This window comes from Ambystoma mexicanum, chromosome 1p (genome assembly GCF_040938575.1).
Source record: "Ambystoma mexicanum isolate Mex_15411 chromosome 1p, UKY_AmexF1_1, whole genome shotgun sequence".
NCBI lineage: Eukaryota > Metazoa > Chordata > Amphibia > Caudata > Ambystomatidae > Ambystoma > Ambystoma mexicanum.
In genome coordinates this window covers 17,289,970-17,315,311 of record NC_090921.1, presented here as the reverse complement: position 1 = coordinate 17,315,311, position 25,342 = coordinate 17,289,970, and positions in this window count along the sequence as shown.

The window sequence follows — 25,342 nt, the reverse complement described above, 5'->3', positions numbered from 1 at the left end:
GCTCTCTACTGTTTGTGCCACAACATGTTGGAGCCTCCTCAGATTGGCGGTGGTGTTCCGTCCTGGGACGAAGCCGTTCTGGTCTTCATGTATTAGAGACCCTATCACCCTCGAGAGCCTCTTGGCTAGTATAGTCGTGAGGATTTTGCCATCATAGTTCAGCATAGCCAAGGGGCGGTACGAGTCACACTCATCAGGTGGTTTGCCCGGCTTGAGCATTGGTATTATGAGAGTCTCTCTCATGCTGCTCGGCAAGGTTCCAGTCTCATAAGCCTCCAAATAGACTTCGTGTAATATCGGGGTTAGGGTCTCCTCGTAAGCCTTATAGAATTCTGGAGTGAGGCCGTCCGTCCCGGGTGTCTTGCTGGTGGAGAGGGACCTGATCGCTTCCGATATGTCTTCTAGTGTGATAACCTCCTCCAGCCCAGCTCGGTGTTCTTGACTCAGATTGGGTAGTCCGATTTCGTCCAGGGTGTCTCTTATGTCTTCTTCGGGGATTCGCTCGTTGTGGGCGTAAAGTCTGGCGTAAAAGCTTGAGAAGACTTCATTTATCACTTGTTGCGTCCTCTGTGTTGTACCTCCCTCGTCTTTGATCTCTTTAAGGGCCTGCCTTGGGTTCTCCCTCTTACATAACCAGGCAAGTATCCTGCCGGGCTTGTCCGCTTCTTTGTGTGCCCTCAGGGTCCGTGTGGAGAAGTCGAACTTGGACAGCCTCTCCCAGGCTGTCCTGCATTCTTCCCTGATGTCCTTCAGTTTGGCTTCCCTGGCAGCGGTCGGAGGCGAAGCATCTTCCAGTTGACTGATCTCATCCTCCTTGTCCTCCAGCTCCTTCCTCAGTTGCCTCCTGATCCCACCGGCCTCAGCTATTATCTCACCCCTCGTTACCACCTTCATGGCTTCCCAGAATGTGCTCCACTTCTGGAGCGATCCTTTGTTGATCTGTACGTACTCGTCTAGTTTCTCTCTTAGGGTTTCATTGAATGCAGGGTCCGTTAAGGTTTCGGTTGGCATGCGCCACATTGGGATAGGGGGCCGCGGGCCTCTTAGGTGGAGCTGTATCAGGAGAGGAGAATGGTCCGAAATCGATCTTCCCAGGTAGTTCGCCGACTCAACCAGCAGTATCAGTGCGTTGTCGACGAAAAGGTGGTCTATCCTGGTGTGTAAATCGTGGGGGGCTGAGTAGAATGAGTAAGCCCTGTCGATAGGATGCAAGTCTCGCCAGGCGTCGACCAGGTACAAGTCTGCAACCGCAGTGCGGAGAGCGCGGGAGGCAGGGCCGTTGGGGGTGCGCGGCGTTAAAGATCTGTCTGTGTCTTCGTTCATCACGCAGTTAAAGTCTCCCCCCCACAAGAGGGCGTCCTCCCTGTGGTGTGCAATTTTGGCGCATATCTGCCTGAGGTGGGAGGGTATGCCATGTTGTGGGAAGTATGAGTTGACTATGCATAGCCGGGAATTTTCCAGCATGCCCCAGATCATCACATACCTGCCTTCTTCGTCCGTCTCCATCCCCATCTGGTGAAAGGGTGTGTCAGGGCTCACCCACGTGTATACGCCGCGTGCGTATTTCGAGTAAGAGGAGCCGCTGCCCTGGCCGCCCCAGTAGTCCGCCAATTTGTTCGCGGTGTCGGATGTGAGGTGCGTTTCTTGCAAGAGGGCAAACGATATCTTCTTCCTTTTCAAGTAGGAGTGTATTCGATTTCTCCGCAGGTAGGATCCCATCCCTCTGACGTTCTATGTGATTATTCTGAAGCGTGTTGCCATTGCTTGGCTTTAATCATGGATGGGAGAGGCTCCCCACGCATTTTCTGGGTTGGGCATCCACTGCTAGGTGTCATGCTTCGATTTGCTTGCATGGGGTGGTGGGCTCCAGTTTCCGGCCTTTGATCCTCCGTAAATTGGGGGACAGTCTTCATGAGGAGTGCAGTCATAACAAAAACTGAACAAAAATAACCATAACTGGTGCACCCAGCTACTGCCAAGGGGGGGCAGTGCTCGGGGGCTCTCGTGCTGTCTGTCCCCATCCGGGTTTCTAGCACGAGTAGGTTCGTGCCGGCAGCTAGCCAGCACTGGTCTTGCGTGGGTGTGTGCTGCGCGCCCATGAGCGGGAGGCCGGGTGGGCCCCGTAGTCACTTGATGTCCTCAATGTAGTTTCCTTGGTAGTGATGTGCACTCTTGTGGTGGTGTACAGTGCTGGTTCAAGGGCAGTGGTGTCCAGGTGTCAGTCCGTCGCCCCTTGTGCTTTCGGTTCAGTTCTCGTGGGTGGGTTCAGGGGGGACGTCCGCCAGGTTATTATGTTCCAGCCACATGGTGGCGGCGGCTGGAGTTTCCAAAAATATCGCTCTCCCCTTGTGAATCACTTTCAGTCTGGAGGGATACAGCAGCATATATTTTAGATTTAGTTTTCTCAATCTAGCTTTGATTGGGACAAAAGAGTTCCTTGCTCGCTGCACTGACTGCGTGTAATCAGGGTAGATGGTGACTTTTGAATTATCCCGCTCTATCTCTCCGCCCTCTCTCGAGAACTTTAGGATCACTTTGCGGTCCCGGAAATTGAGGACTTTCGCTATGATGGGGCGAGGAAAGGAGCCCGGGGGGGGTTTCTTCTGGAGCGATCTGTGGGCCCTTTCTATAGCGAAGCCCTGGGAGAGTTTTTCCGCCCCAATTTCCTGCTGTATTAGGGATTCTATGTAGGCCGTCTGGTCCGTGGTCTCGGCTCCCTCGGGCATACCCAGTATCCTAATATTGTTACGCCTAGCGCGGCCCTCTGCCTCCTCTGATCTTGCCTCCAAGTAGCTCACCTTTCTCCGAAGGTCCGCCACCTCTGCATTGAGGTCTTGTGTGTCCTCGGCGATGTCCTTCTGGGTGGTTTCCATGTTGGTGACACGTTCCGTCAGATTGCGGGCATCTTGTCTTATGAGTTGGATGTCAGCCTTCACCTCACCAATTTTCGTGTCAATAAATGTCCTTAGGGCAGCAATCGCCTCGAGTACCTGGTTGTCCTTGTCGCGTTCCTCTGGGCTGGTCTGCGCAGCTGTACTTTTAGGCGTGGACTGGGCGCCCGGGTGAGGTTTTGGGGTGACGAAAGGATCCATAGTGGCATTCTTGGCCTTGCCCCTTGAGGTAGACATTGCAGAGTCTCTGGTCCCCTTTGCCTGTTGTAAGTGTCTGGTCGTATGGCTCTCCCCAGCCTGCTCTCCGTCCAGCCCACGGGGAAGGGGCGCCTCAGCAGGTTAATCCACCTGTCGGGTCGACCCGCTTGTTGTTCGGAGGCGAGGGCCGACTCGTGGGGGGCGGACAAGCCCTAATTATGTTCGTCGGGATGGGGCGTCGGGCTAAGCCGGGGGGCGTCTTCGGTGTCTCCGGTGCTGGTTCCGGAGCGCGGTCCCCCGCGTGTTATTGCAGTGGGCCTCGAGTGCCAGAAGACCCGATATGCCAGTCCAGGGGGTCCCCACAGCTTCCCCCGCTACGATCCGGAAGGGTCCCAGCAGGCGGGCCCCGGATTCGGCGGGAGCAGCTCCGTGCGCCGTCCGCCGTGGATAGAGAGTCTTGCCGGGAGGGTCCTGGGCCCCGCAGTGATGTTCTGTTGGGCAGCGCCACACGGTTCGGGTGGTCCCACCGCTTCGTTGGTTTTGCTCGAGCAGCAGGGAGTGTGAATGCCTGACTGGTCCCGGGGAGTGGAGGTTCAGGCTCTCCCGGGCATCGAGGCCGCCATTTTGAATGCGCCGCTCGGAAAGGGGGGAGCTGGGCAAAAGCGCCGTATCGGGCTCCCGAGCTCCGATTTTCGTCGAGAGCAGCTGCGGAGCACGGGTCCTCGCCTCGGCTTCGGTTAGGTTGTCGGATGGGCAGCCCAGCAAACTTGAAACACCTAGTTCAGGATCAGACTACGGGGCTTGGCCGGAGCTCGAAAGTTCTGCGTCCTCACTCCATGAGCACCAAGCCACGCCTCCCAAGCGTAGTCTTCATGACCATCAATCTGGCTTCAGAGCTGCCAGAAGCACGGAAACTGCTCTCCTGAACATCCGTGAGGACCTGCTCTCGAACCTCGATTCCAACACTCCGTGTGTTCTCATTCTACTCGATCTCTCCTCTGCCTTTGACACTGTCAACCATGCCATCCTGCTCAACCGTCTCTGTGATAACCTGGGTATCACTGGTCAGGCTCTGGCGTGGCTGACCTCTTTCCTTTACAATCGACCCTCCCCGGTCCAACTGGGGTCCTTCCTCTCTGACATCTTTTTCTCCTCCTGTGGTGTTCCCCAGGGATCTAACCTCTCTCCCTGGCTTTTCAACCAGTATCTGGCACTCCTTGCCCTCCGCATCGCCGCTCTCTGCCCCAACTTCCAGTGCTATGCGGACGATACCCAGCTCATTTTCAGGCTACCCTCGGCCTCCTCCTCTCCTTCCCTCATCTCTGACTGTCTGTCTGCTATCCAGGAATGGTGTGCCGCCAATGACCTTTGCCTTAATGCCAGTAAGACTGAGATTCTACTTATCGGCACACCCTCTCCCTCCTTCCCTGCAGCTCTCTGGCCGGCCTCCCTTGGCCCCCTTCCTGCCCCTATCTGCAAGGCAAAAAACCTCGGGGTCATCTTCGACTCCACACTCTCCTTCTCTCCTCATATATCAGACGTCTCTAAGAAGTCACACTACCAACTGCACCTCCTCAGAGGTATTCTTCCCTTCCTCTCCTTCGCCCAGAAGCTCACTGTCTCCCGAGCCCTGGTTCTCTCAAAGATGGATTACTGTAACAGCCTCTATCTTAATCTGCCTGCCTCCACTCTCCGCCCTCTGCAACTCATCCAGAACAGAACTGCGAGACTTGTCCTTGGCCTCAAGCCCAGGGACCGTATCTCTCCAGGACTGAAATCTCTACACTGGCTCCCAGTGGCTGCGAGGATTAAGTTCAAAACCCTCTGCATTGTCCACAAGGCCTTCTGGGGCCTGGGGCCCAAATACCTTCAACTCTCTCTTCCTAAATATCTTCCTTCCCGAGCCCTTCGCTCATCCGTCTCCAACTCCCTCAGGGTCAGCCGCTTCTCAAAGCAACGAGCTGGGGGTAGATCTCTCTCTGAAGCAGGGGCCTCCCTCTGGAACAGCCTTCCTGCCTCCCTGAAACTTGAGGAGAACCACCGCCGGTTCCGGAAGCACCTCAAAACCTTCCTCTTTGCTTCTGCTTTCTCTCTCCCTCTCCCCTGCTGAACAGCTTTAATTCTTCACTGAATCTGCTCTGAATCTGCAACTGGGCCACTCTCAGTGACCTCGGTCCATGACCCAGCCACTCTCCACTTGCACTGCCTCCCTGGCACCCCCCTGCACTGCGGGACACTCACTGTATCCTTACAGCCCCCCTTCCCAGCACTTGTTCTGCATCTACCTTGCACTTGCCACCAGCTGGCCTTATTTATTATTTTTTACGCTACTTACCTTGTACTGCACTTCCCCCCCTCCCCTTCCCCTTGCACTTTTCCCTTCCCCCCACCCCTGCACTTGCGCGATCTGAATGACACCTGGCCTAGTAGGATTGCTGTCTGTCTTCCCCTTGTTCCCCCCCCTGCCTCGTCGCGCCTTGAAACACTTGTGTATAGGCGCGTTACAAATGCCATATGATATCATATCATATCACATGGGGGGGTTCTGTGGGATGGGCCTGCGGCCTCTCAACGCACAGGGGTAATGCTCGAGCACATGGGGGGATTCTGTGGGACGGACCTGCGGCCTCTCAACACACAGGGGTAATGATCGAGCACATGGGGGGGGGTTCTGTGGGACGGGCCTGCGGCCCCTCAACACACAGGGGTAATGCTCAAGCACATGGGGGGGTTCTGTGGGACGGGCCTGCGGCCTCTCAACACACAGGGGTAATCCTCAAGCACATGGGGGGTTCTGTGGGACGTGCCTGCGGCCCCTTAACACACAGGGGTAATGATCAAGCACATGGGGGGGTTCTGTGGGATGGGCCGCGGCCTCTCAACACACAGGGGTAATGCTCAAGCACATGGGGGGGTTCTGTGGGACGGGCCTGTGGGCCCTCAACACACAGGGGTAATCATCAAGAACATGGGGGGGGCTTCTGTGGGACGGGCCTGCGGCCTCTCAACACACAGGGGTAATGATCAAGCACATGGGGGGGTTCTGTGGGACGGGCCTGCGGCCTCTCAACACACAGGGGTAATGATCAAGCACATGGGGGGTTCTGTGGGACGGGCCTGCGGCCCCTCAACACACAGGGGTGATGATCAAGCACATGGGGGGGTTCTGTGGGACGGGCCTGCGGCCTCTCAACACACAGGGGTGATGATCAAGCACATGAAGGGGGGTTCTGTGGGACGGGCCTGCGGCCTCTCAACACACAGGAGTAATGATCAAGCACATGGGGGGGTTCTGTGGGACGGGCCTGCGGCCCCTCAACACACAGGGGTAATGATCAAGCACATGGGGGGGTTCTGTGGGATGGGCCTGCAGCCCCTCAACACACAGGGGTGATGATCAAGCACATGGGGGGGGTTCTGTGTGACGGGCCTGTGGCCCCTCAACACACAGGGGTAATGATCAAGCACATGGGGGGCGGTTCTGTGGGACGGGCCTGCGGCCCCTCAACACACATGAGTAATCATCAAGCACATGGGGGGGTTCTGTGGGACGGGCCTGCGGCCCCTCAACACACAGGGGTAATGATCAAGCACATGGGGGGGGTTCTGTGGGACGGGCCTGCAGCCCCTCAACACACAGGGGTAATGCTCAAGCACATGGGGGGGTACTGTGGGACGGGCCTGTGGGCCCTCAACACACAGGGGTAATGATCAAGCACATGGGGGGGTTCTGTGGGATGGGCCTGCAGCCTCTTTACACACAGGGTAATCATCAAGAACATGGGGGGTGGTTCTGTGGGACGGGCCTGCGGCCCCTCAACACACAGGGGTAAGGATCAAGCGCATGAGGGGGGTTCTGTGGGACGGGCCTGCGGCCCCTCAACACACAGGGGTAATGATCAAGCACATGGGGGGTTCTGTGGGACGGGCCCGCAGCCTCTCAACACACAGGGGTAATGATCAAGTACATGGTGGGGGGCTTCTGTGGGACGGGCCTGCGGCCTCTCAACACACAGGGGTAATGATCAAGCACATGGAGGGGTTCTGTGGGACGGGCCTGCGGCCTCTCAACACACAGGGGTAATGATCAAGCACATGGGGGGGTTCTGTGGGACGGGCCTGCAGCCCCTCAACACACAGGGGTGATGATCAAGCACATGGGGGGGGTTCTGTGTGACGGGCCTGCGGCCCCTCAACACACAGGGGTAATGATCAAGCACATGGGGGGCGGTTCTGTGGGACGGGCCTGCGGCCCCTCAACACACAGGAGTAATCATCAAGCACATGGGGGGGTTCTGTGGGACGGGCCTGCGGCCCCTCAACACACAGGGGTAATGATCAAGCACATGGGGGGTTCTGTGGGACGGGCCTGCGGCCCCTCAACACACAGGGGAAATGATCAAGCACATGGGGGGGTTCTGTGGGACGGGCCTGCGGCCCCTCAACACACAGGGGTAATGATCAAGCACATGGGGGGGTTCTGTGGGATGGGCCTGCAGCCCCTCAACACACAGGGGTGATGATCAAGCACATGGGGGGGGTTCTGTGTGACAGGCCTGCGGCCCCTCAACACACAGGGGTAATGATCAAGCACATGGGGGGCGGTTCTGTGGGACGGGCCTGCGGCCCCTCAACACACAGGGGTAATGATCAAGCACATGGGGTTGTTCTGTGGGACGGGCCTGCAGCCTCTCAACACACAGGGGAAATGATCAAGCACATGGGGGGGTTCTGTGGGACGGGCCTGCGGCTGCTCAACACACTGGGGTAATGATCAAGTACATGGTGGGGGGCTTCTGTGGGACGGGCCTGCGGCCTCTCAACACACAGGGGTAATGATCAAGCACATGGGGGGGGTTCTGTGGTACGGGCCTGCGGCTGCTCAACACACTGGGGTAATGATCAAGCACATGGGGGGTTCTGTGGGACGGGCCTGCGGCTGCTCAACACACAGGGGTAATGATCAAGCACATGGGGGGATCTGTGGGACGGGCGTGCGGCCCCTCAACACATAGGGTTAATGCTCAAGCACATGGGGGGGGTTCTGTGGGACAGGCCTGCGGCCCCTCAACACACAGGGGTAATGATCAAGAACATGGGGGGTTCTGTGGGACGGGCCTGCGGCCCCTCAACACACAGGGGTAATGATCAAGCACATGGGGGGGTTCTGTGGGATGGGCCTACAGCCCCTCAACACACAGGGGTGATGATCAAGCACATGGGGGGGGTTCTGTGTGACGGGCCTGCGGCCCCTCAACACACAGGGGTAATGATCAAGCACATGGGGGGGGTTCTGTGGGACGGGCCTGCAGCCTCTCAACACACAGGGGTAATGATCAGGCACATGGGGGGGTTTCTGTGGGACGGGTCTGCGGCCCCTCAACACACAGGGGTAATGATCAAGCACATGGGGGGGTTCTGTGGGACGGGCCTGCAGCCCCTCAACACACAGGGGTAACGATCAAGCACATGGGGGGTTCTGTGGGATGGGTCTTGTACCTGGGGTTCCAGGTGCAGATTTCAACACCAATGCTCTAAATGCGGGTGGGTGGGGATCATCCAATTACAAATTGCTTCAATACCGAAGGGGGAGCCAGGGGCAGAGGGCAATACAGCGGTGCCCAGTAGTTCGAAGTGGGTGAAAGGGTCTTCCCCTGTGGACATGAGAGTGTTACAGGAATGTGTACAGGTCTATCAGAAAATAAAGGAGCAGGATCTATTGATGGCTGTTAGGCAGAATCCTGTGCAGTGCCCTTAGGGACCACTACACACAATTAAGACCACAGGTGGTAATACAAGTTTTACCTTTGGTACAAGCCTGTACTACTATGTCAGAGTGGTAGCAGTGGTGGAGCAGCCAGGCTTATCTCAAGAGTATACGAGCAGTAGCAGAGATTACACAAAGGGACCACAATTACAGTGACTCAAGCAAACACTGACTCAAAGTTTCAGGTAAAAAATATAAGTACAGTTATTTTTAAACCATTCGTTATAATCACAACACTTCTATTAAACTCAAATAAAAACCACTCATTAAATATACTACAATTAACCAATTCACTTTGTACAGTAATTCTCAAGGTAAGTACCCTTTGTTTGAATGGACCGGTGTTACGAACAAAACATGATACCGCAAATACGATTGCGATCACTTTTTGACAGTTCGGTCTACTAAATAAACGCGTATCCGTGACATGAAATGCTACCGGGGCAAAAACACACCTAGCACCGGAAATACCCAGGGGGATTTGGAGGCAAAAATCACAGGCAATATTTTGGTTAGCCAGGCAGAATCAAGAATCACTCAGAGACAGGAGTTCAACATTCAAAGGGCCGGAGCCAGGGTCGAAAGACACCGGGGCCTGTTGCCGAAGATCACACAGTCAGACAGTTCACGATTCAACGTAGCCAAAAGTACTTCGATATTGTCAATGTTCTGGAGCAAAAGTTATAAGAAGGAGGGAAGACAAGGGCAAGCCTTGGAAATGAAGAAAAGGGATTCACCCTGTTTCCTCAAGCAGAACACAGTACCTTGTTCCCATGGCGCAGCTGGTGCCCTGGCAGTTGTTCCTGTTGGTTTCCCGCAGACCCACGATTCCTGGAGCTTCGTTGTGAAGGAGGAAGTCTGAAGGGGGTCTGCCCCACACAGGGATGAAACCGGCAGCAGCGACGAGGAATAAAAGGTGCGCTCCTTAAAAACAGGAAAGTCTCTTCAGTGGCTATCCAGACCACTACAGCAGCGTGCAACGATTTCGACCAAGGAAGAGGATCCTCTGGCGGTGGAAGATGAGCTGGTTATCCCCAACAAGCTCAAGGGTAAAAGACTCCGGACTGGATCTTCTCTGAGTCGTCGAAGGGTAGATAGCTCAGGACTGCTGCAGGGCTTCACCGGGATGGGGTAGTTGCAGCAGCCGTTGTTTTCTCTGCTTCTCTTCGGTTCCTTGTAGTTCCAGTGGCGACTCTCTGACTTCTAGCCCAAGAGACCTGCCTTTTATGCGAAAAACACCCATTCACACAGCCTGGCTGTCAATCACTCAGCAGGGTGGTTGTCCAGCCCGGACAACTACCCTGGCCAATCATGACAAAGTGCGACCTGGGTTTTCTAGGATACCCTGTGCAGGGGGTGACTACACCCCTCCCTCACATTGAAAAGCAATACACAAAGTATTAATGCATACACCATAACAGGTCGCAATTCAAGGGGAACCACCTGGGGAAGCAGACAGGGAAATAGACGGCGAGGTCATGGCAGCAATATAGTCTCGGAACTTCGGCCAGATGTCCCTCGGCCTGGAGTGGGAATGCTGCATGGCACTCCAGGACTGCTCAGTGCCATGAGCCCATGTGACCGATCTGAGCCATTGAGCATAAGTAGGTGGACTAGGGCTGAGCCAACAGAGTAGTATACAGTGAACTGCCAGTAGCATACAGAGGCCTGCCAGTTTCTTACCATCACGGGGTAACTGCGGGAGATCATGGAATAGGCAATGCAGTGGGGTGGGGGTGATTGGGTGTCCCAGAATGTCCGACAATGTAGAACAAATGTCCAGCCAGAATTGGGACAGACGGGGACAAAGCCACAACATGTGTATATAGGAGGCTTGATCTGCGCCGCACCTAGGACAAGTGGGGGGGTTGGCTTGAAACATGCGGTGGAGCCTCATGGGTGTATGATGATACCTGTGTAAAACTTTAAACTGAATGAGTTTAAATTTAGTGTTGTAGGAGACCTCGTGGGTACAGGCACACATCTGAGCCCACCGCTCGTCGGTGATCTCAGTACCAAGGTCCTCCCCCCATCTGTGTCTCAGCTCGGCAAAGTGGGGGGCCGCTCTAGCCTGCAATAGGGAATAGAGCCTCGACACCTTACCTCTAAAGGAGAGATAGGAGCAAAGCTCCTCAACTATGGGTTCATCAGTGGGCAAGGCGGGGAAGTCCGAGTATCTGGACTTGAGATGTGATCAGAGTGAAGAGTACTGTAGCCACACCGAGGGTCGGCGCCTGAGTGAAGGGGGAAGATCAGACCATTCTATGAAACTTCCCTGATCAAAGGCATCGCGCAGGGTCAAGAAACCGGCAGCAGCCCAGCGAGTGACCACCAAAAGTGGAATGTGCGGGACATCGGGAAGGAAGTTCCATAGTGGCAGATCCCCATGGAACGGGCGAGGTGTGTCGATCATAGACCAGAGTTTAGTCAACGCCAGGGATGTACAAGCCACCGGATTCGCAAAGCCGAAGGCAGGGGGGATTGGCTGAAGAACCAGGGACCGATCACCCGGTCGCAGACAGCTAGCTTCTCAAGGCGGACATGAGGGGGGGGTCAACGGTGTTGAACCAGAATGCAGCGAACTGTGATTGGGCCACAACCCAGTACCTGATAAAATCGGGTGCGCTAAAGCCGCCCAGCGCCTTAGGGGCAGTTAGCGTGGTCAATTTGAGCCAGACAGCCCCAGAGTGCCAGAGGAAGGTGTTACATATAGTGCGCAGTGTTTGGAAAAAGGTATCCCCAGGCCACAGAGGCAGATTGGTGAATCGATATAGTAATTGAGGTAATACAATCATTTTAAGTATGCCTATTCTGCCTGCTAGTGAGAGGGGAAGCTTAGTCCAACTGGAGGTTTTAACCTGCAGGTTAGTTAGGTAAGCATGATAATTGTCGTCACGCAGCTGTGACACGTGCCGGGAGACCACCACCCCCAGGTAGGTGAAACTAGAGGGAGCCCAGTTGAACCCGTGAAGATTGGGAGGGGGGTCGAGTCGTATCTGTGAGTGGGAATAATGTAGACTTAGAACAATTGACCGTCAGACCGGATATGTCCCCAAATCGAGCCACGTCTATCAGTATAGGTACAAGATTAATTTCAGGGGACCGAACAAACAGCAGGGTATCGTCCGCATAAAGGGAGACAACATCAGTTTGGCCAGATGTGCGCAACCCTCTGTGTGAGTGTGACTGCCGAATCATGACAGCAAAGGGCTCTATGGCAATGGCAAAAAATGAGCGGGGAGAAGGGGCATCCCTGGCGCGTACCTCTAAATATCTGAAAAGGGGAGGAGCACCTATCTTCCGTGCGGACTTTGGCCGACGGGGCGGTGTAAAGGAGCTTTACCCAGGTGCGGAAGTTGGGGCCGAATTTGCATTTCTCAAGAACACACCACATATTTCCAAGAAACTGAATCAAATGCCTTTTGCATGTCTAATGTGGCTGCCACTGCTTGAGTGGCCGGGTCAATTCTGCTGACTACATTAAAGAGTCTCCGTAGGTTTAGGGAGATGGACCTGCCAGGGACGAAGCCAGCCTGGTCTGGGTGAACAATGTGGGACATGTACGGGCCTAAGCGGTTGGCAAGTAGTTTGGCAAATATTTTAATATCGCTATTAATTAGTGAGAGGGGTCGGTAAGAGCTACACTGCGTGGGGACTTTACCGGGCTTGAGGAGCACTGTGATCAGTGCCTCACGAAGAGACGGTGGAAGTATGCCTATATCGCACGATTCTTCCCATAGGGTCAGTAGTTGCGGCGCTAGTTGGGCCTTATATAGTTTGTAGAAATCCATCGGGAGCCCATCAGGGCCGGGGGCCTTCCCCGATGCTAGTGACTCGATGGCCTCCACAATTTCCTCTAGGGTAAAAGGCCTCTCGAGGGAGGCACTAGTGTCGGCTGATAGGACTGATAGAGGGAGGTTCTCTAAGTATGAGTCAATCTCCGAGATCTGAGAAGTGTCAACCTCAGAGTACAGGGAGGTGTAAAACGCGAGAAACTCAGAATTGATGTCTTGGGGGGAGGTGGCGAGTGTGACATCTGGTCTAGTAATGGCCGGTATGTTGGGGGCACCAAATTTGCGGCGTAGCAGCTTGGCTAACATCCTGCCGGGGCGCTCATCCTAGCCGTACTTCCTTGCCGATCGAGGGGAGTCCAGGAACTTAACCTCGCGCTCGGCAAGGCCACGGAACCTGACCAGCTCAGAACCCAGCATCGCCAAAGTAGCCGGGGAGTGATCCACAGCATATTGGGATTCATAAGCAGATAGGGCTGCCTCGCTAGTGGCGATTCAGCACGGATGCCGTTAAGTATGCCACTGCTCTTAGAGATGGTGTCTCCTCTCGTATGTGCCTTAAAGGCTTCCCAAAGAACAGCGTGTGTGGAAACAGAGTTTGTGTTAATCTCAAAGTATTCCTCGATAGAGGATTCGAGCTCCGAGGCAAACACCTGGTCAAGAAGCGCGTGAGGGCTCATCCTCCACTGTCTTGTTTTGTTAAGGTCCGGTCCCCAGTTTAGGGAGATTAGTACCGGTGAGTGGTCCGAAAGTGTCCTGGGGAGAATGGCCAAGTGAGTTATGCATCTAACCAGTAAATCTGTGACAAGCCATCTATCTATTCTTGAGTGGGATTCATGTACTGAGGAGTAAAAGGAGTATGGACGGTCATCAGGATGCATCAGGCGCCAAGCGTCCACCAGTGCCAAGCGGGGAAGCGAAGTCAAAATAGAATAGGATGCCCTAGGTAGTTGGCGAGGGCGAGAACCGGACCTGTCCAAGTTGACATCTAGTATCGTATTGAAGTCTCCGCCCCATAAAATAGGAATCAGGGAGTAATTCTCAAGTAGAGTGGTTAGGTGAAGGTAGAAATCAGGGTCGTCGACGTTAGGACCATATATGTTCAGAATAACTATCTCCTGATGTTGTAATGTACCAGTTATGAGTACAAATCTTCCAAGTGGATCTATGTGGGATTGCTGACAGGTGAACTTCAAACTTTTATGTATTAAGGTGAGGGTGCCTCGACTCTGAGTGGAATAATTTGTGTAATATCTCTGGGGGCCCCATTGCTTGGCGAATCATTCACACTGCTCTGAACGAGCGTGGGTCTCCTGTAAACATAGGATCTTTACTCCATGGCGTTCAGCATGAAGCTGAATCTGTCTCATCTTCTTGTGGTTCCCTAATCCCCTAACATTCCAGCTCATAAAAGTTAAGGAAGTATCAGCCATATTCGTAGGAGTGGCGGTAGAATAAGCAAAGGTGGATTCCAGGGACAAAAAAGGTGTGTACCTTAGGTGTATGCGGTCGGGTGACTGCATATCTGAATGGATTGGGCGCGGTGCCTGCGGGGCCTCCGGAGGCTGTCAAGACCTTTTTAAACCATAACATTCCCTCCCAACCCCCCACCCACATCCCTCCTCCAATCAGAGGGACGAAACCCAAACAAATCCAAAACAACCATAAACTCTTAGGCATCAACGCCTGGGGGTCTGTTTGCGGCCGGGCGATGGCGCGCCGGACCGGGAGAGCGTAAGGAGAGTTATGCTATGTAGTAGGGTCAAGCAGGGTGTTTAGAGTGGAAGCGAGTCACATCAGGACCAGATCTATAAGCAAAGGGACCATCGGAGTTTGGGGTACGGCCGTGCGCTATGACACAGCAGTAACATAGTTGGGTGCGGTCTTAGTCTGAGGGGGACCGGATCCCGGGGACCGATCGACAAAAGTGACTGTGATGAAATGCCGGGTAACTCCGAGAGAGGGACCCAACAAGAGAGGGTCATTATAGTCTACGATGTAACAGCAGGATGCGAAAACATACCTACACAGATAGGTAATGGAGCAACATTAACAACATGAACAGCAATAAAATACGATGAATAGTGGCCATCGTGGGGGGGGAGCGCCGTGGCGTTCCCGGCCCGCGGCCCAGGTGTAATAGCAAGTATTGAGAAACCATAAAACTCATATTAACATTGTTTACATCAACCAGGAAAGTGTTCATCTATAAATTTCGAGGCTTCTTCGGGGATAGTGAAGAAAGGTGTTTGGTTAGAGAGTTCGATCCTCAGTTTGGCAGTGAAAAGCATGGAGTACTTGACTCCTAGGTCATGAAGTCTCCCCTTCACCGCAAGGAAGGTCTTACGTTCTTGTTACACAGCAACGGAGTAATCCGGGTACAAGTGTATCCTTGCTGCCCCAAGATGAAGCTCACCCTTGGCCCTGGCGGCCCGGAGCAGGGCATCACGGTCACAGAAATTAAGGATTCTGGCTATGATGGGACGGGGTGGGGCACCCGGCCTGGGCCTCGTGGTCAAGGAGCGGTGAGCTCGCTCCACAGCAAATTGTGCCGAAAGCTTGGGGTTATCCAAGAGAGTCAAAAGGGTACGCTCTATATAGTCCTCCATGGGCTCCCTGATGTTGTCCTCTGGTATGTCAATAATGCGGAGGTTATTCCGCCTGGAGCGGGATTCGAGGTCGTCATTTTTCTTTTCGACCAAAGAGACCCGGCTGGTCAGGGTGGTCACAGCTGTGCGTAGGGAGACCAAGTCGTCCTCCGCGGTGCCAACCCTAGTCTCAATCTCAGCAACCCTACTGTCTGTTCTTTCGATATGGGCCTTTATGGATGAGATGGTCCCATTCATATCATCTAACTTAGTGTGAAGCGTAGTGAAACCCTCTCGCATGTATTCCATCATTTTCTGCGCATCATCGGAGGTTGAGGGTGTTGCAGTGGCCGGTGACTCCTCCGGAGGGTCAGTCAGCGGCTTGGAGGGAGTTTTAGCAAACATATTCAGGGAACTTTGCTTCTTGTTAGACCCGGCTCCCTTGGTCATGGTGATAGAACACGTCTGGTGTCCAGGATCCGGTACAGATATGGCGGAAGGCCCTCCAAACGCCGCCCCCCAGGACGCCCAGGGGGGGAGCAGGCAAGGCGTGGAGAGCAGCTACGAGGCTGGGGGAGAACACTGGGGGTCCCCACCAGGGTCCACAGAGCGAGACCGTCGGATGCGAGGACCAGAGGGGTAGGCCAGGCGGATTTATTGCTGCTGGAATGTTGGGCCGGATCCGTGGTTGTTGAAGTTAGGGACCCGTCCCCATGGAGGGCTCACGGAGCAGAAGGGTCAGGGTGTACAGCAGGGTGTTATTGGCGGACTGCCGGCGAGGGCCTGAGTGCACCAGGGAGCCCACCCAGATGGTAAGTAGTAAGGTGACTGGTGAGGGCCACTAGATTAGACAGGCTCACAACAACATGATGACGAAGTGAGAAAAACCAATTGTCCGTGGCGTAGAAGTGGAGCTGGGGAGGTGTATTTCACCACGGGTAGCTAGTGCAGGGTCCGGATCTGGAATTGTGGTTGGGGACCACAGTCAGTAGCCAGGGGGGGGCAGAAAAGGACGTTGGTGCCGTGAGGGTAGGCGTGGCCACTAGGGCAGAGAAGTAGCGAAGGAGCGAGGCCCCTCAGCCGTGTCAGTTCATGCACAGAAGGGCAAGTGAGTCGCCACCGGGATAGCGGGAAGAGGAGTGGTGGTCCGCCAGATCCGCAGTAGGCTTATGGGGTGGCCGCAAGGACCGGCGAGGCCGGGCACAGCCGCCCCCCGCACATCCCCCAACTCGATGTAGTCAGATGCCGCAACCGTGGGGCGGATCGGCAGGGGGGGGAGGGCAGGCAAGGTGGAGGCCGGGGAAAGGAGCAGTGGCCCAGGGGCAAATGTCCGCTGGGGGTTCCGGCCCACGGCCACCGTTGATGTAGGCAATATCAGCAGGCGGGATGCAGAGTGGCAGGGGGGCGGGACCCCAAAAAGAATTGACAGGAACCAAGGGTAGGCAGCTTGGCGGCCAGGTCAGATCAGCACACAAACCTCACCGCCCAACAATCAGGTACCTCCAGATGTGATGCAGCACGCAGAGTCAGCCTGCAGCGAGTATGGGGAGTTAGGGCCAGTGGACTGGAACCACCGGGGACGGTGGTGTTGTTTATGTGGCCACGTCGCCGTGTATGCTCCCCTCAGGTCACGGGGGGGGGAGAGGCAACGGCTGAGGCCAGCTGCCGATGTGAAGTGTAGTGGCGCGAGCCCGTGCTGGTAAAAATGAAAAATGAAAAGAAAAAAAAAAAAATATTTTTTATGCCCGCAGGTTAGGGTTTTCCAGAACAGAGTCAGGCGCTACGGGCCGCAGGAGCCGGCATATCAGGGCCCCTCCGCACCTCCCCACCTAGGCGCAGATACGATCTGAGCGGAAGTGGGAGGGGGGCGGCTGCAGGAGGGGGAGCAGGCCACGTGAAGGTACAGGGGCTCATCGCGTCGTCCAGGAACCTCGCGGGCTCAGGCAGCAGGGGAGTCCGATGCCACCAGGCATCCGAGGCGGCGATTGAGGGAGACAGCCGAGGATGCAGGCGAGTCTCGTGAGCCAGCTGGAGTGGCGGACCACAGGGATCCGAGGAGTTCAGGACGCACAGCAGTGCCGAGGCGGGTCAGCGCATCAAGGCAGGATCGGACGCCCCTCCCCCTGGCGGCCTGCAGTGCCGCGCCCTCGGGCGGGAGAGAGAGCCGCTGACGCTGGAGCCGCGGAACGGGGCGACCAGGCACAGGCGGCCCCAGTCGAGGGCGAGGGTCACAGCCAGGTCCCCCGAGGGCGCAGGATCACAAGAAACAGCCGGGTTATGCCGGAGGGGTTCCCTCGTCAGCACTGTTAGCGCACGGCGGAATGGTGCACAGAGAAGGGTATTTTCTGAAGATTATATGCTCTCCCGGTCCGGAGCACTGAAGTCAGGCGGCCATCTTGCTTCGGCGCAACAGCGCCCCCTCGGGATTGGCAATATTGAAAGGTTAGGCAATACAAGATTACATGAGATGCCCAGGATCACACATTGGTTAAGGAGTGAAGGGGTGAAGCTGGGATTTGTGCCAACTCTGCGGTTTTTGCATTTGAACACTTTCTTTTCCATTTCTTACCAAGAACTAAAACAATCTCATTTTATTAAAAAAACTGACTTGGAAAGTGCACAAATCACATGACCAAACATGACCAATTTTAAACAAAATATTATAGAAGGGTGTTATGCAAAATGGGAATGATTCTAGCCTCATTCTCTCCATCATCAAGGGAAGTATACAAGAACCAGCATACCAATAAATGATATTTAACACATTTAATCTGGGTTTGTCTTTTGTATTTTAAGCTTTAAATACTTCCAAAACAATGGCTTGTGACATTTTCATTTATAAACGTGCATAAAAACCTTTGACTTTTACCAAAAAGCCAACCGTTTTTTGTGTCAAACAAGCAGACCTTAAAATATGCTTGCCTGACGCCTACAACATATGGGCCCTCATTACGACCTTGGCGGAGAACCATGGTGCTATTAGCACCATGGTCCATGCCGCTAAGGGTGCAATTCCGCCATGGTGGTTGGCGGACTTACCGCCCCATTCCGACCTTGGCGGGGCGGTAAGTCCCCAATCCCCATTTACCCTTCCCCATTCCCATTTTTGCCCCATAGGGCATAATGGGAGTGGGGAAGGCGTTAATTACGCCACCGTAAATTACGGTGGTGTTATTAACTCCATGGTCCCTTAGCGCCATGGATTTTAACACCTGCTAAAAGCAGGTGTTAAATCCGCCATGGCGCTACGCCGGCGTAAACCCCTTACCGCCTGGGTCGTAATGAGGGCCATGGTCCGCTCTCTTCTGTACCAACCCTTCCACCCAAATGGCCTACATTAGAAGGAAGATCAAGTAATGGGCCAAACGATACCAGCAGCATGCAAGAAGGCAAACCTCACAGAAGACAGCACAGTAATGTAAGATATATTAGATCATTTGACCAGGATCACTGTATCGACTGATGGCAAATCCTGGATACAAACATTAACGCTGTCGTTCCATAGTCCTGAGTTTGGATACTTATTCACCTCTTGGACTAACAGTTTATGCCATCGTTGGAGGCGATTGCCTAGGTTTTACAATACCCCATCTGAACAAACCGATTTCTAGACCTTCACCATACGGATGATATGTTAGTGTTTATAGCAAGCCCTATCTGGTACAGGACATTGCTGATAATAGCAGATGTTGTTCTGCAAAACCAAGTACATATGCAGGCAGGTTTATAAACCTCAGACATAGGAAAGGCTCAGCCAGCCTTGCTGGAATGTGATATTCTAATTTTGCATATGAACACATATCTCTGCAATGGGTGTTTCACACACTGAGCTAACTTCTGAACTATTGTGGCACTCAATTTATCAATATGCATTTCACCATCGCCTGTTGCACATGATCAACATAATTCCCACAGGAAGGAAAGCATGCTACAGAGTTGGGCCGTAAGGAACACACAAACTATGTATACCACGGTGAACACAGAAAGCAATACATGATGAATTGACCAAGGCAGAATGCACTTGACAAAACAAAAAGACAATGGGCCTCATTACGACCCAGGCGGATTTCGCGGTGCTAAATGCACCGCGAAGCATGGCGGAAAGCCGCCGATAGCGCCATGGGGGTTGGCGGATTTACCGCCCCATTCCGACCTTGGCGGGGCGGTAAATCCCCAATCCCCATTCTGCCCTTCCCCATTCCCATTTTTGCCCCATAGGGTATAATGGGAGTGGGGAAGGAGTTAATTACGCCACCGTAAAATACGGTGGCGTAATTAACAACGAGGTCCCGTAGCGCCATGGTTTTCTCCGCCTGGTAAAACCAGGCGGAAAAGGCCGCCATGGCGCTACGGGAACTCGTAGTATGGCGGAGAGGTACGCCATGCACTACGCTGGCGTAAAACCCTCTCCGCCAGGGTCCTAATGAGGCCCAATGGGTTTAGAGCCTCAGCAGCACTCCATAAAATATCCTGACATGTGATATTTAAGACTGATAAACAATGGAATCTTACTTCATCAGATCAGCCAGCCTTGTGGGGCCCCTTCAAGGTGAGAGCCCTGGCCAAGTGCCCCTTTTGCCCTCCCATAAAAACGTCTCTGCCTGGGTGTGCGAGTATTAATGCCTGGGTGTGTGAGTATTAATGCCTCGGTGTGCGAGTATTCATGCCTGGATGTGCGAGTATTAATGCCTGGGTGTGTGAGTATTAATGCCTCGGTGTGCGAGTATTCATGTCTGGATGTGAGAGTATTAATGCCTGGGTGTGTGAGTATTGATGCCTGGGTGTGCGAGTATTCATGCCTGGGTGTGGGTATTAATGCCAGGGTGTGGGTATTAATGCCAGTGTGTGGGTATTAATGCCAGCGTGTGTCAGTATTAATGCCAGCGTGTGTCAGTATTAATGCCTGGGTGGGTGAGTAGTAATGCCTGGGTGTGCGAGTATTCATGCCTGGGTGTGCGAGTATTAATGCCTGGGTGTGCGAGTATTAATGCCTCGGTGTGCGAGTATTCATGCCTGGATGTGCGAGTATTAATGCCTGGGTGTGTGAGTATTAATGCCTGGGTGTGCGAGTATTCATGCCTGGGTGTGCGAGTATTATTGCCTAGGTGTGCGAGTATTAATGCCTGTGTGTGCGAGTATTAATGCCTGGGTGTTCGAGTATTAATACCTGGGTGTGCGAGTATTCATGCCTGGGTGTGTGAGTATTAATGCCTGGATGGGCGAGTATTAATGCCTCGGTGTGTGAGTATTAATGCCTGGGCGGGCGAGTATTAATGCCTGGGTGTGCGAGTCAGTGGTGGTCTCTGCCGCACGCCCAGTGGAGGGCGTGCAGGAAGCAGCTCCCAGGAAAGTGCAGCATTTCAGGGTTTGGCACCGTGGCAGGGAGCGCCCATCTGCCCGTGTCTGCTGTCACCTCTTGGGTTGGCACCGGCTCTCACCTGTCATCAGTGCTTGGTAGCCGGCGCCTGGGTTTTGTGTGCTGTCCCATTAGCGTCACCCTTTCAGGCACACTCGTGTTTGCTGACACACGAGAGTTCTGCAAAGCTGGGAAGAGCTCCAAAGTACACAGCAGAGGGAAGACCTTCCAATGCTCACACGCCTTTATTGTGATCCCAGCACAGGGCCCTAAAACTCAGTCTACTGCGAAATGCCAACGTGTTCCATGGTCAGCAGCAGGGATCCGATGGACAGAACTAGACCCTCTGGCCTGATGCCATAGCCTCAGGCCCTGACCCACCATGGACAGACTTACAGATGGCAGCCTGGCTGAAGGCTCAGACCATCTGGCCCGATGCCGTAGCCTCAAGCCCTGACCCACCATGGACAGACTTACTGACAGCAGCCTGGCTGAAGGAGCAGACCATCTGGCCTGTTGTCGGAGTCTCAGGCCCTGACCCTCCATGGACAGACTCACAGACAGCAGCCTGGCTGAAGGAGGAGACCACCTGGCCCCATGCCGTAGCCCCAGGGCCTGACCCACCATGGACAGACTTACTGACAGCAGCCTGGCTGAAGGAGCAGACCATCTGGCCTGTTGTCGGAGTCTCAGGCCCTGACCCTCCATGGACATAACTTACAGACAGCAGCCTGGCTGAAGGAACTGACCATCTGGCCCGATGCGTAGCCTCATGCCCTGACCCACCATGGACAGATTAACTGACAGCAGCCTGGCTGAAGGAGTTCGCCATCTGGCCCGATGCCATAGCCTCAGGCCCTGACCCACCATGGAAAGACGTACAGACATCAGCCTGGCTGAAGGAGCTGACCATCTTGCCCCATGCCGTAGCCTCAGGTCCTGACCCACCATGGACAGACTTACTGACAGCACCCTGGCTGCAGGTGCAGACCATCTGGCCCGATGCCGTAGCCTCAAGCCCTGACCCACCATGGACAGACTTACAGATGGCAGCCTGGCTGAAGCCCCACACCATCTGGCCCGATGCCGTAGCGTCAAGCCCTAACCCACCATGGACAGACTTACAGACGGCAGTCTGGCTGAAGGCACAGACCATCTGACCCGATGCCGTAGCTTCAGGCCCTGACTCACCATGGACAGACTTACAGACAGCCTGTGGTGGCTGCGCTGGTCCTTTCACGGTTGGACTATTGTAAATCCCTGTATCTATCTCAACCGATTGGCTTGCTCCAACGGCTCCAATGTATGCAGAACCTGGCAGCCAGATTAACCACTGGCTCCCCCTATGGTGCCCATATTTCTCCGGTGCTTCGTCGACTCCACTGGTATACCGGTGGCGCAGCGAGTCAAGTTCAAGTCATTATGTATTGTCCATCGGGCAATCCATGGCTTAGGAGCGGAATTCCTCCAATACAAATTCTCTCGTTATATTCCGGAACGTAATCTGCGTTCTTCGACCACTAACCTCCTTATGGTCCCCAGGTTTAACCGGGAAAGACTTGGCGGCAGAGCCTTTTCCATTGCCGCGGCCAAGCTTTGGACCACTCTCCCACTACCACTCAAATCTACCTTCAACCATTTGGCATTCAGGAAAGCACTGAAAACTATGCTGTTCTAGCTTTCTGACTCTCTACTGATCTTCTCTAGCCTGTAGCTTCCTCACCAGCGCCATGATGCCCTTGGCCGATCGTGCGCTTTACAAATATATGTAACATAACAGCAGCCTGGCTGAAGGCGCAGACCTTCTGGCCCGATGCTATAGCCTCAGGCCCTGACCCACCATGGACAGACTTACAGACAGCAGCCTGGCTGAAGGAACTGACCATCTGGCCTGATGCCGTTGCCTTAGGCCCTGACCCACCATGGACAGACTTACAGATAGCAGTCTGGCTGAAGGAACTGACCATCTGGCCTGATGCCGTTGCCTCAGGCCATTACCCACCATGGACAGACTTACTGACAGCAGCCTGGCTGAAGGAGTTCACCATCTGGCCTGATGCCGTTGCCTCAGGCCCTGACCCACCATGGACAGACTTACAGAGAGCAGTCTGGCTGAAGGAGCAGACCATCTGGCCCCATGCCGTAGCCCCAGGGCCTGACCCACCATGGACAGACTTACTGACAGCAGCCTGGCTGAAGGAGCAGACCATCTGGCCTGTTGTCGGAGTCTCAGGCCCTGACCCTCCATGGACATAACTTACAGACAGCAGCCTGGCTGAAGGAACTGACCATCTGGCCCGATGCGTAGCCTCATGCCCTGACCCACCATGGACAGATTAACTGACAGCAGCCTGGCTGAAGGAGTTCGCCATCTGGCCCGATGCCATAGCCTCAGGCCCTGACCCACCATGGAAAGACGTACAGACATCAGCCTGGCTGAAGGAGCTGACCATCTTGCCCCATGCCGTAGCCTCAGGTCCTGACCCACCATGGACAGACTTACTGACAGCACCCTGGCTGCAGGTGCAGACCATCTGGCCCGATGCCGTAGCCTCAAGCCCTGACCCACCATGGACAGACTTACAGATGGCAGCCTGGCTGAAGCCCCACACCATCTGGCCCGATGCCGTAGCGTCAAGCCCTAACCCACCATGGACAGACTTACAGACGGCAGTCTGGCTGAAGGCACAGACCATCTGACCCAATGCCGTAGCTTCAGGCCCTGACTCACCATGGACAGACTTACAGACAGCCTGTGGTGGCTGCGCTGGTCCTTTCACGGTTGGACTATTGTAATTCCCTGTATCTATCTCAACCGATTGGCTTGCTCCAACGGCTCCAATGTATGCAGAACCTGGCAGCCAGATTAACCACTGGCTCCCCCTATGGTGCCCATATTTCTCCGGTGCTTCGTCGACTCCACTGGTATACCGGTGGCGCAGCGAGTCAAGTTCAAGTCATTATGTATTGTCCATCGGGCAATCCATGGCTTAGGAGCGGAATTCCTCCAATACAAATTCTCTCGTTATATTCCGGAACGTAATCTGCGTTCTTCGACCACTAACCTCCTTATGGTCCCCAGGTTTAACTGGGAAAGACTTGGCGGCAGAGCCTTTTCCATTGCTGCGGCCAAGCTTTGGACCACTCTCCCACTACCACTCAAATCTACCTTCAACCATTTGGCATTCAGGAAAGCACTGAAAACTATGCTGTTCTAGCTTTCTGACTCTCTACTGATCTTCTCTAGCCTGTAGCTTCCTCACCAGCGCCATGATGCCCTTGGCCGATCGTGCGCTTTACAAATATATGTAACATAACAGCAGCCTGGCTGAAGGCGCAGACCTTCTGGCCCGATGCTATAGCCTCAGGCCCTGACCCACCATGGACAGACTTACAGACAGCAGCCTGGCTGAAGGAACTGACCATCTGGCCTGATGCCGTTGCCTTAGGCCCTGACCCACCATGGACAGACTTACAGATAGCAGTCTGGCTGAAGGAACTGACCATCTGGCCTGATGCCGTTGCCTCAGGCCATTACCCACCATGGACAGACTTACTGACAGCAGCCTGGCTGAAGGAGTTCACCATCTGGTCTGATGCCGTTGCCTCAGGCCCTGACCCACCATGGCCAGAATTACTGACACAACCTGGCTGAAGGAACTGACCATCTGGCCTGATGCTGTTGCCTCAGGCCATTACCCACCATGGACAGACTTACTGACAGCAGCCTGGCTGAAGGAGTTCACCATCTGGCCCGATGCTGTAGCCTCAGGCCCTGACCCTCCATGGACAGACTTACAGACAGCAGCCTGGCTGAAGGAACTGACCATCTGGCCCGATGTCATAGCCTCAGGCCCCGACCCACCATGGACAGACTTACAGACAGCAGCCTGGCTGAAGGAACTGACCATCTGGCCTGATGCCGTTGCCTTAGGCCCTGACCCACCATGGACAGACTTACAGATAGCAGTCTGGCTGAAGGAACTGACCATCTGGCCTGATGCCGTTGCCTCAGGCCATTACCCACCATGGACAGACTTACTGACAGCAGCCTGGCTGAAGGAGTTCACCATCTGGTCTGATGCCGTTGCCTCAGGCCCTGACCCACCATGGCCAGAATTACTGACACAACCTGGCTGAAGGAACTGACCATCTGGCCTGATGCTGTTGCCTCAGGCCATTACCCACCATGGACAGACTTACTGACAGCAGCCTGGCTGAAGGAGTTCACCATCTGGCCCGATGCTGTAGCCTCAGGCCCTGACCCTCCATGGACAGACTTACAGACAGCAGCCTGGCTGAAGGAACTGACCATCTGGCCCGATGTCATAGCCTCAGGCCCCGACCCACCATGGACAGACTTACAGACAGCAGCCTGGCTGAAGGAACTGACCATCTGGCCCGATGCCATAGCCTCAGGCCCTGACCCACCATAGACAGACGTACAGACAGCAGCCTGGTTGAAGCTGCTGACCATCTGGCCCCATGCCGTAGCCTCAGGCCCTGACCCACCATGGATAGGCTTACAGACAGCAGCCTGGCTGAAGGTGCAGACCATCTGGCCCGATGTCGTAGCCTCAGGCCCTGACCAACCATGGACAGACTTAATGACGGCAGCCTGGCTGCAGGCGCAGACCATCTGGCCCGATGCCGTAGCCTCAAGCCCTGTCCCACCATGGACAGACTTACAGACGGCAGCCTGGCTGAAGGTTCAGACCATCTGGCCTGATGCCGTTGCCTCAGGCCGTGAC